We start from the raw sequence: 15,489 nt of genomic DNA, 5'->3' as shown, positions 1-15,489 counted from the left end.
AAATAATAAAACCTCCTCCCTCAGGGTTGAAGGAGATATCTAGATCAAGGTTAGAAGAAGGCAACCCTTGTGAATTTAGAGATTTTAAATCTTTAAGTTTATTGCATCTCTTGCACGGGGGAGGTTACCAAGTGATTTTCTTAGAGATCCTTCCAAAGAAGATCTCTGGTTCTAGGAATATAAAGAATTGTTTGTAATAATCCTTAACTTTTTAAAATTCACTTTTGAGAATTCCATTTCAACCAAGAGTTTAACATTATTGTATGAGAAAAAATATTCTTCAAGGCCTTTAAAATCACCCAAAGAATTGCCTATACGACTAAGAATAGGCCCTTGCAGTAGTTCTACCATAACTTCCTTTAACATAACCCATTTCATTACTTTAATTTTTTCAAAAGAAAATGGATTGAAGTTGGGTTCCCATCTTATGAATTTTAAGTGACAGCCTTTCAGAAAAATTGGATCTCCATACAATAATTTTTCCTTAGTTCTAGTGTAGAGCAATCTAAGAAAATAACATTGCTTTTAAGGTTACAAATTCTTACATGATCCCCAAAGGTGGATTCGAGCCAATCCTAAGTTGGGGTTCTAGAGGGATCTTCTAAGTACCATTTAGTGAAAAGACCATTGGTACGATAGTAATCCCATAGCCTATTAGTGTAAACATCATTGATAATTAGGGTTTTGGGTTCACCAAGAGACATCCCAAATACCCTAGTATAATTAACCTAAATGTTTGCCTCTAATTATGGGGAAGAAATCCGATGATCCACGACCGTATGATGCAAAGGAGAAGCCGAGGGAGAGCCCTTATGAATGTTATAAGGGCCAAGAAGAATTGCATTGACATTCAAAGCTTTACTGGACCAACTTATGGGGAGAACCCATATTTGTCTATTCGGAGATAGTCCATTAGGTTTATCAAAGTGGGCATTAGTTTGCTTGATCCTCCTCTATTTAACATTAAGATTCATTATCTATTAAAATTTATTTATTTAGTTTGAGAAAAGCAATTTTTTCTCTTATTATTTCAAATCCCAAAGGGACATCTTTGTTTCTAGCGTGGTTGCTCCTAAGTAGTTCAAATTAACTTGTAGGTTTCATGTTGTTGTTGGAAAGAGGACAAGATTTGTGAATGTTATTCAATACAAAACATATATATATATTATAAATTTTTTTAACAAGTTCATATAATTAAACTTCCAAATAATAAAACAAAATTAAAATAAATAATCTATTATTTTTAAAAATAATGTAATTAATATTTTTTTTCATAAATCCCTAAAATAAAACTTCATATTTAATTTCATGGAATTTATAAAAATCATAACATAGTATGCATTTCACTCATTTGATGAGAAAATTATAGTTTTTCCATCACTTAATACTTAGTAGTCTTAATAGTTTCACAAACACACTTGTGAGTAGTACTTTCTTCCTCTTCTTGTTGGGTTGACCTGCTATGGGATTACTATCATACCAATGGTCTTTTCTCTAAATGGTGTGGAGAAGATCCCTCTAGAACCCTAGCTCAAGATTGGCTCAAATCCACTTTTGGGGATCATGTAAGAATTTCTAACCTTAAAAGCAATGTTATTTTCTTAGATTGCTCTACACTGGAACTAAGGGAAAAAAATTGTATGGAGATCCAATTTTTTTGAAAGGCTATCACGGTTTTCTTCCTCTTCCTATTGGGTTGACTTGTTGTGCATCAATGTGAGCAACAAAAAAAGTAATAGGAAAGAGGGAAGCAGTGGAAGCAATAAGAAAGTGGGACCACAGAGCGACTGAGTAATGTGGAAGGAGGGTTTAGCCCACAGACAATAGGCAACAGGCAATAGAAGAATACAAAAATACAAATCCCAACATCGAATGCAAACTTCAACGGGTTTGTTTGCTACATTACCTATCTACTTTTATTAAACCAAAATTGGTTGACACGCATTCTACATTGGTTCAATATCCTAAATATTTCCAAGTTGGAAGGGCACCTGCCATTATTTCACATGGGGATCAGTCAAATGGAGTCAAAGGGAAAGTTAGTAGTGGTCTGTCATGGGTCAAACACATAAATTTCTCAAAGAGCAGTAGGGAATAAGGTTTTTATTCAACCAAACCTAATGGATGACACCAATTTCAACAATAATTTTCAACTGTTGGGTCCAATGCTCAATGCCATATATCAGGAGGGTTGTAATCAATTTTTGAGAGAGAAAACAACCAGTCACACAAAACCACTATCTATGGTTAACACAAATGGTTTAACGGGTGTGTGGGAGGGTGTCATGTTGGACTTTCTGCAAAAAAAGGCGAGTAATGTGAACAGAGGGTTGATACTGGTAAATGTAAAATAATACAAAAGGATTTTAAAATGCAATTAGATCTAGAAGTTCAAGCAACAACATAAGAGATGTCTTGTAATGATTTTGTCGCATGTGAATGACATCTCAGATAATATTGGACAAATCAATGGGGAACAAATAGGGCTAGAAGAGAAAGGACATGGGGAATCAAAGGCAGGCAGTAGCAAGCGAGAAATATGAATCATTTACATACCAAGGAGAGGTAGGCATAGGGGCTAAAGCATCCAACTTTTTAGAATCATAAAGAGATAAAATATATTACAACCTAACCAATACACCATTAACGTGGTGCCCAAAACTATATGTACAACAACTCATGAACTTAAAAAAGAGGCTTGAGGCTGTGGAAATGAGGAATTGGGAAGAAGAGAACAAAGTGTATGAGGAAATAGAGTACACAAGTCAGGTGGAGTGGGAAAAAAAATCTTTAAAGGACCATATCTTAGACATGTAGGAGAAAATGGAGATGGGAAAACAAGATCTAGAAACCATAAAGCAAGAACTTGAGCAATGGAGAATAGTTGGAAATGAAGGGACATGTCTAACAAATGGAGCTGACATAACATAAATAAAGGACATTCAAACATACATGGTGGATATTGAAGTCAAAGAGTCTTAATTAAAAGCACAAATAGAAGAAGCAAGATCTTGGTCTTAGGTGGTTAATGGATCAATGGGCAAAAAAAGGAGATTATTAAACCATAAGTCAAAATACAAATGAAAGTAGAGCAAGACAGATGAGGCAAAGTGGCTAATATCATAGTCAAAGGAGTGAAAGATTTTAGAATGAATGAGAAAACATACATGCTAATGAGAGATTTTCTTAGAGATTAGCTAAAGTAGATAGGTGGCAATCAACAAGAAAACATAATTGGTAAATAGGTAGACAGAGGGAGGGGTAGGCATATATAGGTTACCTTAAAAAATATAGAAGATAAGAACAACATTCTTAGGAGTAGAGGGCTATTCTGAGACACACATTTTTATTTGGATGAAGATCTTACCTTTTCCCAACAAGAAGATCAAAGAAGGGAGTGGGAAAAGGTGAAAATAACAAGAAGTCAAGGAAAATGGGCCTTGTTGAAGAATGAGAAATCCCAAATTAGTGAGTTTTTCTCAAGGGAGAAATAGCAATTAGGGACCCCACAAGATTGCTTAAGTATTGTAAGTTGGAACTATAGAGGTTATCCATGGAGAAGAGGTATGAGATTGGGGCTCGTAGTGGAAGAGAGGGATATTATTATCCTTGTAGAAATGCATGAGCATGATGGTTGCAAAGTACTAGATTTCAAAGGTTACAAAAAAAAAAATCAGTTTAGAATAAAGGGAATGCAATTGGTAAAGGACATGGGTGGATTATGGTGTTGATTCGTGAGGAGTGGTGTGGTACTGTGAAATTTGAAAAGGAGGACCCAAATAAATAGTATATTTGGCTGCAAATATTAGGGAACACAATAAATCCAAGGCTAGTTGCATGCTACTTTGCTACACAAAACTCTAAGTTTTACAAGAAGAGGAAGTTGGACAATGAAGATCCTTATGCATCACTGTAAAAAGACATTTTAAAGTTCAACAACGCTAGAGACATAATGCTAGTGGGTGACTTCGATGCTAAGAAAACTAACAATCAATTCCAATTGTTGACCAACAGTGACAAAGAGGCAAATAACCCTATATGGCTAGAAGAAGACAATGATAAGCTTTGGAAGATAGCCCCCTAGGCTGGTGAGGGAGGTGTCTCACACTTTAGAGCTGAATTACTAGGGATGTGTAGTGTGTTTGATATGGCTATTTGCAATGCATTGAAGAGTTGGCCAAAATCAAGATGTATCACGTGTAAAACGTATAATGGCCAAAGTGTGGTTGACTATGTAATCTGTTTGCAAAATCTTATAGCTAAAGTGCTTGAGTTTAAAATTGGTGTTTGACCTTTAGAGTTGAACTCCGATCACATGCCTCTTTTTTAAAGATGGACTTTGCCTCAAACAACCCACAATATAAACATGACTCATGTACAAAAGACAACAACCAATAAAGGCAAATGAAATATCATTTTAAATTAAGAGAACAAAGCCATTTTCAAGGAAGTGCTAGAGCAGCAACTTTGTGAAAGTAATAATCTTTTGGTGGATGTCAATTTCAATGAGAAATGTGAATCAATTCATAGTAGTGTGCTGACCTTTAGTGTACATAAGGCTCTAGATGCATGTAATAGATCAAACAACAAAAAGAAGGCTACTAATACTTCTCTAGCTAACCCATGGTACGATGAGGAATGTAAAGCAACAAAGAGATCTATGAAATAGAACAAAACAAACAAAGAACTCAAGAAATGGTATGAAAAATTGGTTCACACAAAGAAAGAAGAGTACATCACAACTAGAAGGCAAAAGTTAATATCCCTTGGAAAACATGACCCCAAGAAGTTTTAGAGAGAGTTGCAGCAAGAGAAAAAAAATAAAAATAACAACAGTATAGATGCTCAATGGATTGAGTATGCTAAGCTACTTTATGAGCGCCCGTAAGAGGAGAACACCCCTCCTTTTGTGAATACAATGAAGGAAATATTTATGGTTGAATGAAATCTCTTGAACGAATGTTGACTTGATTTCTTCCTCAAAAATATATTCATAACTTAAGCATAGCTAGATGTATTATGAAACAACAATAGAAACCAATAGATACTCCAATCAATATTAACTCGTTCTTCCTCAAAATAATATTCAAGATTCAAGCATGTGAAAATGTTTTACAAACCAATAGTATAAAACTAGTAAACTCTCATAAAATTCCTTAAAGCATGCTATTGCATTATACAATAGCAATACAATAACCAACATTCAAAAACCAACCTTAAATACAAGTTTATAGTCATATTGGAACACTAAGAGAAGAACCTATAAGTGAATATGAGACACCTGAAGTGACATCTCCACAGATAATGGGTTTTTGTCTATTGTTTGCCAACATGAGGGGCTACGTCCTCACACTAGCTAAAAGATGAAGCATCCTAGATAACTCTTGCAAGAGATAAACTAAAATCTAAATCATAAATCAGGCATGCCAAATAAATGAGTCTCTTCTCCTTTTATCCTCGTAGCTATGAATCTTTGACTCCCCTCCTAGCTTTTTGCCTTATCTCTCCTTGTCATTTTTAGCCCACTTTGAATATTAAATTGACCTTTTATAATTTGAGTTCATGCTTTCATTGTCAACTTTAATATCATATGAATGTGTCCTTTAAATTCTATAATGTCCCAAAAAGGGGACATTACAAATCTCCCCTCCTTAAGATTGCTTACCCTCAAGCAATCACTATTAGGGTCCCATATGAATCTGTAGGTAGCTTTGTAGCCCAGACTAAAAACAAATCCTACCACAATGTGAAGCAAGGTGTCAAATTGCAACCCATCCATCAACCAGATTCCTAGATCCCAAGTTAATCTGTGAAATGTCGTTGCATCTGTAGGTTGTACCACTCTGGTTATCATCACATCTAATCTCAAACTAAGTACAATCACAACAAAATCCTTAACAAGCTATAGATACACATGGTCAACACCTGGATCCCAAACCCTATTGTCATAACTAGTTGATACGATGAGGTAGAAATGTATCAATGAACTATGTATAATCTAGTAGATGGTGACAACCTAACCTAAATAGATGATGTAAGAAATAAGTTGCTCAAAAACTGAAAATGACACCATGGGCGCATCAAATACCATATTATCATCATCAATCTATAGAACCTCCAAGTACATAAGTACTATGAATAAGAATAAAGCTAAAGACCCATTCCTGTTGGTTGAAACATAATTCTCATCAACTCTCCAGCAAGATCTATTCAATGGCTGATGTAGGAAATCCATCAATCTCCTATGAGGGTTGAAATTGGGAACCATATTTGGACTGATCAAATGATAAGCAACAACAGTCAATTCACCACTCTCATCCTGTGACTAGGTTTCACAGCTAGGAACTATAACTGGATCCAAAATCCTCAAGTTTGGATCATTCTTTTCATGACAATCAAAAGGAGTGCCCTTGTTTATCTTAAAAAGAGGATTATCGAAAATCCAATCAGCATCCAGTTCAAATTTGAAGTTCTCTATAAGCTGAATGTGATCTAAAAATTTGATACTTGGTCTTTTAGGACAGTTGTCCAAGTCATAAGTCTATTGAATGCTATCAAGTTCCTCAATTACTTCTTGGAAAAACTACTGCCTCTCTTTATCCTTATGTTACTAAAAATGATTTGTGATCCTAAACTGATCTTCTGCTTTCTAAAGAGAAACCTAAGTCTCATCCGATGCCTCATGAGCATACTTAAGCTCCTTGTTGAGTTCCATAATCTCATTCCTTCTTTATTCAACTGATCAACATATATTCTAGCAACCTTAAGAATATAATCCCTATCAAAAAGCAAACACAAATAATCTAATTTCATAGTTTAAAGAGCCATTTTGACTATGTACAAATCAACAACAAGCCAATCTCCTTCCACTTCCCTTTGAGCCTTCTTGTAGAGATCCTCAACCATCTCGTGAGTGTTGTCATAACATACCAAAGATGCCACAACCATGTCTCACTAACCTTTAGTTGATTCTTTAAGGTATGCTTTCATTGTTATCATGTTGAAGCAATTTATCATCTTGCAGTGTCATCTTAGATTATTCCTTTGAATTCATGTCATGATCATAAGAGATGCATGGCTCATCGCACCTCCCAAATAATAGGCCTTCTTCCCCCCATTCTCTTGATTTATATGCAAAGACCAAAGTGTTTCAATGTTATCATTTGTATATAAAGACTCATCATACAAAGATGCCAACTTGCTATTACCTCATGTGCAACCGACCTCATCGACCTTCTTGTCAAAGCTAATCTCCAATTCACCAAAGTAGAAACTTGCACCCTGCATAACATCTTCTATGTGATCATGAGAAGGATGCAAATCAATGGTAGTTTACTACTCTTCTTTTTCAAGACCCTCTATTAGATGATTTTGGTCTACTGGAAATTCTTCATACACATTTTTGCATTGATCTTTTGCAAGGAGATCCTGAACCAATACCGAATACTTCCTTTTTGCCATATCAGTCTCATTTTGCTGCTCTAGATGAAAATCCATGTAATCACTGAATGATAAGTCATTCTAAACTTGGTTAGGAAGTTTTATATACTCTCTATAGTTATTGAGTATCTATACTCTTATATCAGGTTCAAATTCTAGGCTAATTGTTGTTGTCACTTCATAATATTTTTCATGATTTTATCCTAACCTTGTATTTTTCCCAAAGGTAGACTACTTGCTTGTGCAAGTGAATGTTTAAAATATCTCTCCTATGACACCAAATGTAATTAGTGAAACTATACGTTGCTTAGAAGATCTTTATTCCCTACACAAGAGCCTCTCCAGATCTCTGTCAATCTTTACCAAGATCTTGTCGTTTCCCCTAGATGCATTTTGTCAAACATTTGTCGTGAAGGGGTTAATGTGGTTATAATTTCATACATTTGACCCCAAACACTCAGCATTAAACACCATCATACACTTCTTTCTAGTTTGCAAATCAGACTTTAACATTGTTGGTGCTAGACTCAAATTCAAATCAATGTCACTGTTGCTAATCCAATTCTTGATGACTCCAACCATCTCCTATCGTGAATAGCTAGCTAGCCATTCAAGGTAAGATATTCTTAAGTTTAAAGAGTTCAAATTTGGCATAGGACATCTTTGTTACCAACCAATTAAAACTGGAGATTTTGAAAGATCTACTGCCTAAATTTCTCTGTACAAATTATTGCCCATGTCCTTTGTGATGCTTGAAAAAACTCATCAAGGAAATCTTTATTACTAAATGCACACCTCCAAGGTTACTCCTTGTACTCACAACTATCTACCTATTCCCAAAGAGTAATGATTGTGGATTTGAATGAATAATATCAGACTAGTGCAACCTAGAATCAACTTCAAAAATATATTTCTTCGTACTCAAGAACTCTTGCCCAAATTCATAAAAACTAATCTATAATATGGAGCAGAATCCTGGTTGGATCTATGTGTATGCCCAACTTGTTGAATTACATGATAAACACTCCATGGCAATTCAAATGTTGTGTACACTCTTCACTTTTGATTATTTGCTCATCTATCTGATTGTAAAGATACCCTAGCAAACGCTGCCTTAGTAATAATTGCAACCGATTTTTTTTCCCATTCATGAAAATATGTTTTTCATTCATGTTCACCATTTCTATAGTGGCATCCTTTGTGTTACGCGATTGATAAGAAACTTTGCCATTCAAAGTTCAAACTACACTTCCCCATCTGCCAGCAATCTCTGCAATACTTATTCCAATCATAGTTACGATACACCTATTCATAGTATTTGTTTGTAGTTTTGCACTGCTCAATGATTCTATTGTAGCCACTTGTAATTTGGATATTAGTAATAACAATTATATTGACATCTAGAGACAACTTAGGATTATTTTTTGTAAATGTAACAACTTCTTTCGATAACAAAGAAAAACTGACGCTGCTCAAAATGCTTTTGATGCTTCCAAAAGAAAAAGCTATGGTGTATTCAATGACTTAGGCCCACCACCTGTCTATTTGGTTTGAGTTGATAACTGAACGGGTCTGGTAGCTTTGCCAAAATTGCAGATGGCTATCAAATTGCTCCAATAGTGATGATGACTATTTGATTCAATTTGATAGTTGAACAATATTGTTGTCTACAACTTAGTATGCCATTACAATGAATTATTTACTTCTAAACAACCAAAATGTAATAGTCCACACAATAAATTTCCTTTAGTGATAAATATTGTTTCATGGTTCTTGTCACCTAACGCTAAGTCACTTGAATGATAAATAATTAGCGAGATAAAATACTTTCTATCTTACTGGTGTGGTAGCTTTGCCAGAATTGTGGATGAGAAGATGAACCATCTTATATAGAAGACAATAGCAGACCATCCAAATGATTTCTCCCGTTAATAAATTTCCATCCCATATTTTTTGAAATTTCCAAGAGTGATGCTTAGCTAAATTCTATAATTAATTGAAAGGCGCCATGTTACATTAGCAACAATTTCATCTCCAACCCAAAATTGCCCTTTGATACAACCGGTAACTCTAAATTCTTCTGAATATCTCACCACAGTAATGAGATTATTCCTCCTTCATATAATGACAGACATGCAATGACAAACAAGGACTCCATGCGGTAAGCATACAATATGAATTTCACTTGTATTTTCACATATAAATAAGCCTTCGATGGAAGCTTAGATAAAATTTATTTCCCAACTCTATTGTTTCAAGAATTGGCGATTCCAACCAAGAATGCGTTACTTTCAGCCTGGTGTTAATCGTACATATTATTTTCTCCCATATTTATGACTTGTTATTGACATAGGGTCCTCTGTTCAAGGTATGTCATGGACAATGATGGTCTGGACAACTGATTGGTGCCACTTATGTGAGATGGATGTTGCGCTTGCTGTCTAGATACAAAATCTGTGCCTGTTCATGCTCTGCAACATCTACAGTTTCTAATGGACACTTCTATGAAACTCGGTTTCACCTGTACTTCAACTGTCAACCTCAATGTCAAGCTCCCTCCTAACCACACAAGGCAAATGTTAACTAGCGGACTGGAGCTTTTCCCACTAACATTTTTGCCAGACTTATAGAACGTGATTCAATTAATGTTTCTTGTTGCTAACATACTTGTATACCTTCTGCAGGCTTGTCCTCTACTTCTTGATTATTCCATCATAGGGGTCCACAAACTATTTGCCCAACTTTTTACTACTCACTATAGTCCTTCAAATTTGAATATCCTACACCACTTCATAATATTAATCAATACCAAAGGCCGCCTAATATAATTTTCCTTTTGCATATAGTATCAGAACAATAAACATGGGCCCATAGGAAAATAGTTTGACCATCAAATATCTACCCAAACAAATATTCTTCCACGACAATATTAGAAATCTCCAACTTTATAAACCTGTTTCCAAAATCTAACCAATATTGTTCAAGGCAATAGACTTTATGAATCAACCCTTTGGTAAAGTTTATAGAATATGAGCTCAAATCATTAAACATATCAGTCTTCGGAGAGCGACACAAACTCCCCATCAGGTTTGATTCTTTTCTAGATTTGATAAAATCAATAACCTCACAGGATGGCAGGAAGCACAACTTTGATACCACTGAAATATCCCGAACGAATATTAACTTGATTTCTTCCTCAAAAATATATTCAGAACTCAAACATAGGCAGATGTATTACAAAACAACAATAGAAACCAATAGATACTCCAATTTATATTAACCTGTTCTCCCTCAAGATAATATTAAAGATTCAAGCATATGAAAATGCGTTACAAACCAATAGTGTGAAACTAGTAAACTCTCGTAAAATTCCTTTAAGCATGTTATTGCATTATACAACAACAATACAATAACCAACATTCAAAAACCAATCTTAAACACAGTTTTATAGTTAGCTTGGAACACTAAGAGAAGAACTTGTAAGCGCATATGAGACACTTGAAGTGATGTCTCCGTGGACAATGGGTTTGCGTCCACTATTTGTCAGCACGAGGGGCTACGTCCTCACACTGGCTAAAAGTTGAAGCTTTCCAAATAACTCTCACAAGAGATAAAATCAAATTTGAATCATAAATCAAGCGTGCCAAATGAATGAGTCTCTTCTCCTTTTATCCTCGCAGCTGTGACTCTTCAACTCCCCTCCTAGCTTTCCGTCTTATCTCTCCTTGTCATTTTAAACCCACTTTGAATATTAAATTGACCTTTTATAATTTGAGTCCAAGCTTTCATAGTCAATTTTAATATCAAATGAATGTGTCCTTTAACTTCTCTAATGTCCCAAAAAGGGGACATTACATTGAGGATATCAAAATAGGGATAAAGAAACTGGCAAATGGTAAAGCTAGGGACATTGATGGGTTGCAAGCTAGATTTTTAAAATGGGGAGTGGAAATCCTTGTGCCTCATATAAAGGATATCTTCAATCATGTTGCTTGTGAGGGTTTCCCATTAGACTGGATAACTAGTGTGGTTATCCCCCTCTTTAAGAGTGGAGATATCAATAATCCATCAAACTACTGCACTATTATGGTTAATCCACTTTTGGGCAAACTTTTTGAGAGCATGGTAGAACACTAGATCAATAAATGGGCAGAAAATGAAGGTAAGAGAGCAAGAGGGCGAGCCAATTTCAGATCCAGACACTCCACAATTGATCATTGCATCACTCTTCGACATATAATAGAGAAAGTGTGGGACAAACAAGGAGAAGAAGCCTACTGCTATTTTGTAGACTTCAAGAAAGCTTTTGACACAGTGCTTAGAAACAAGTTATGAAATAAAATGAAATATTTGGGGATTCGAGATGATTACAAAGAAACAATGCATAGGTTCTATGATAGACTTAGAGCCAAAATCAAAACTAGTGATAGAATGTCAGAATGTTTTGGGAGTGATATTGGCGTTAAACAAGGATGCCCTTTATCTCCTACCTTGTTTGGGTTGTACATTGATAATCTAGAAGCTTGGTTAGATAAAATTGAGGGGGAGGGTGTTCATCTGGTAGGGTATGTTGTTGATCTTATTTTGATATAAAAAAAAATGCAAGGGCTAAGAGATCATTTAGGGGCCTTAGAGAAATTATGTCAAGAAGTTGGGATGCAAGTAAATATTATTAAAACCAAAGTCCTAGTTTTTTCTTTAAGGAGAAAATAAAAGCATATCACATTCTTGTTTGAAGGCAAACCACTAGAAATTGTGAAAGTTGACTTCCATTATAAGCTCAACTGAGAGACTTGTAGAACGAAAAGGATTCAAGGGGGCTGGAAAGCTTGAATTTTACTCCAGAATAGATGCGAGATAACATAACTATGGGACTAGAAAACCAAGAAGCTCTCTTTGGTTTGTTAGCCACACTGGTGGTGCTTTATAGTTGCGAGGTGTGGGGGGGCAACGTGTCAAAATGGGGTGGAGACAAATAGAGAGAATTCAAAAATAAGTAATCACAAGTAATCTCAAAGTCAAGAGTTTTGTACCTTATAAAATTCTTTTAGCTGAGGTCGAGGCTTTTCCCTTAGAGGCTTCAATGGTAATCTGGTTACTTAGTTACTTAAAGAAAGATTGAAAACATGCAAGATCATTGCTGGTCAAAAAGTGTGAAAGGAGAGGCTCTTAATCGAAGGAAGGCAGAAAACATGGATGAAGCAAAACATTAAATGGTTGTATAAATGGAACATCAAGTTACAAGATTGCCCGAACACAAATGCTAACATAAGAAAGTTTGTCAAAGGGAAGTTTCACAATGCCATGTGGAACAATAATATGAGTAGAAAAAAACCCTATTATATTAGGGTCTGTTTGGCAATGGGAATATGAGTGGAATAGGCATATGTAAATTCTTAAAATTTTGAATTCTTCGTTTGGGTGCACCAAATTGGAATTGCAAATTGGAATAAAATAGTAATAGGTATTCCAATTTTGGCTCAAAAATGAGCATTTGCAATTCCACCTAAATAGGTGGAATTGGAATACGTATTCCTATTCTAATTTTATTTATTTTAAAAAACATTAATTTTTGGGTCTGTGAATTCCCCATCAAATTTTGGCTGAACCAAACAGAGAATAGGAATATGCATCCCTATTATCTATTCCAAAATAACTATTCTAGAATAACAATTCCTATTCCCATATTTGTATTTCGGCAGCCTAACGAGCCCTTAAAGAATTTAATCCAACATGGGAACTTGGCAAAAAATCGTACCTTGGGGATGCAATTAAAGGAAAGGCAAGGTTATTAGTGGCACAACTAAGGACGAGATCTCATCACCTCAGGTGCGAGACAAGAAGATAGAAGAGGTCCAAAGAGGCTTGGGAGGAGAGGATTTGCATATTTTGCCAATTTGGAGTGGTTGAAATGGAATGACATTTTCTCTCAAAATGTGCGACATACGACAACATTCGATCTCTCTATAATGTCATCTTGAAGGCGAACAACATGCATCTAGCTAATTTGAAGGGGACAAGATAAAGCAAACTATGAAGAACCTCCTTATAGCAATATCGTGAGAATGCTCGAAATAACAGAATACAAAGTGATAGCAGAACTCAGAATGAATCTACTGATCGCAGGCCACTTCGAGGGGGTAACCTCCTTTGAGCAAGCTCAATACAATAAATTCGTCCGTGCCCATCAAGGGCCTCAACCTATTCTTATATACTGAGTACGATCTAGAAAAGTAATACTACCTATGCATGTGGGATAATAAAATATACTCACGGGACAACTTACAAAGCATATGCGTCCAACAACACTACTCTAACAAAATAAACAGAAGGAACACACAGGTTCCTAACATCCCCTCTCCCTTAGAAAAAAGCTTTGTCCTCAAAGCTTAAGGTGTGGAAATTGTTGTTGAATCTGAAGAAGGGGTTCCCAGGTAGCATCCTCTGGTTGCATGCCATGCCACTGAATCAAGACCTCAGAGATGGAGCGAGAGCGAAGCTGGCGAGTGCGCTGGTCAATGATTGCCACCGGCTCCAGGATAATGGATCCTTCCGTATCCATTTCAGGGAGAGTAGTTTGTGCTCTGACAGTGGTACCCAAAACTTTCTTTAGACAAGAAACATGAAAGACTGGATGAATGCGGGAAGAAGGAGGAAGTTCCAGTTTATAAGCAACTGAACCAATCTTCTGCAGAACCTTATAAGGCCCATAAAATTTTGGGGCCAGCTTATGACGCCCTTTCAGCTTTAGGGAGGATTGTTTGTATGGCTGTAGACGAAGAAAAACCATATCCCCAACTTGAAATGAGCGCTCAGAACGGTGTTGATCTGCTTGCTGTTTCATCCGATTACGGGCCATGTGAAGATTATCCTGTAAGGTACGAAGAATCTGATCCCTGCTGCGGAGAACTATGTCAACTGCCTGGACTGGTGAGCTGTTGGGAGTGTAGGGAAGGAGCACTGGAGGTGCCTGACCATAGACTGCTTCATATGGAGTCATTTTAGAGGCAGTGTGGTAAGAGGTATTGTACCACCATTCAGCTAAAGGGAGCCACTTGGCCCACTGATGTTGCTGTTCGGAAGTGAAGCAACGAAGATAAGTTTCCAAGCATTTATTGACAATTTTAGTTTGACCATCAGTTTGTGGGTGATAGCCCGAACTCATCTTCAGTTTGGTGCCAGTTTTCTAAAACAGTTCAGTCCAAAAATGACTGGTAAAAGTTGCATCACGATCAGAAACAATGGAAGAAGGGAGTCCATGAAGACAAAATATCTGGTCCATGAAGATTTGTGCAACAGAGGAGGCAGTATAGGGGTGGCTGAGGGCACAAAAATGACTATATTTCGAGAGACGATCAACCACAACCAAGATCACTGTCTTGCCACCGGATGTAGGAAGCCCTTCAATGAAATCCATAGAAATATCAGTCCAAATCCGTGTAGGGATGGGCAATGGTTCGAGCAAGCCAGGAAGGAGGGTCATTTCACCCTTGTGGCGTTGGCAAGTATCACATTCAGCCACCATCTGTTGAATCGTCTGTTTCATCCCTTTCCAAAAGAAGTTTCTCCTTGCTCGCTCATAAGTTTTGAGGAAGCCTGAGTGCCCTGCTGAAGGAGAAGCATGGAGTTCATAAAAAATAGCCTGATGTAGAGCTGGGTTCTGAGGAAGCACTAGCCGACCCTTGTATCGAAGAGAAGCACCATCCCAAGAGTAATGTGGTATAGCAGAAGGATTATTGGCTAGCTGGTGAATGATTTGAGATAAAGAAGAGTCACTGTCATAGCCCTGCTGAACAGACGCTAACCAATTGGGAATGGGCATAGAAATAGCGGAAAGGGAAGCTTGATTATCAAATGTGCGAGAAAGAGCATCTGCCACAATATTCTCCTTACCCTTCTTGTAGGTGATCTCATAATCATACCCCATGAGTTTGCTGACCCATTTCTGTTGTGTAGGAGAGGATACCCGTTGTTCCAGGAAGTATTTCAGACTTTGGTGATCGGTTCTGATGCAAAAATGACTCCCTAAGAGGTATGGCCGCCACTTCT

Source organism: Cupressus sempervirens, chromosome 1 (assembly GCF_028749045.1).
Source record: "Cupressus sempervirens isolate cs-2001-9-10 chromosome 1, ASM2874904v1, whole genome shotgun sequence".
NCBI classification, from domain to species: domain Eukaryota; kingdom Viridiplantae; phylum Streptophyta; class Pinopsida; order Cupressales; family Cupressaceae; genus Cupressus; species Cupressus sempervirens.
Note: the sequence above shows the minus strand (reverse complement) of the source record.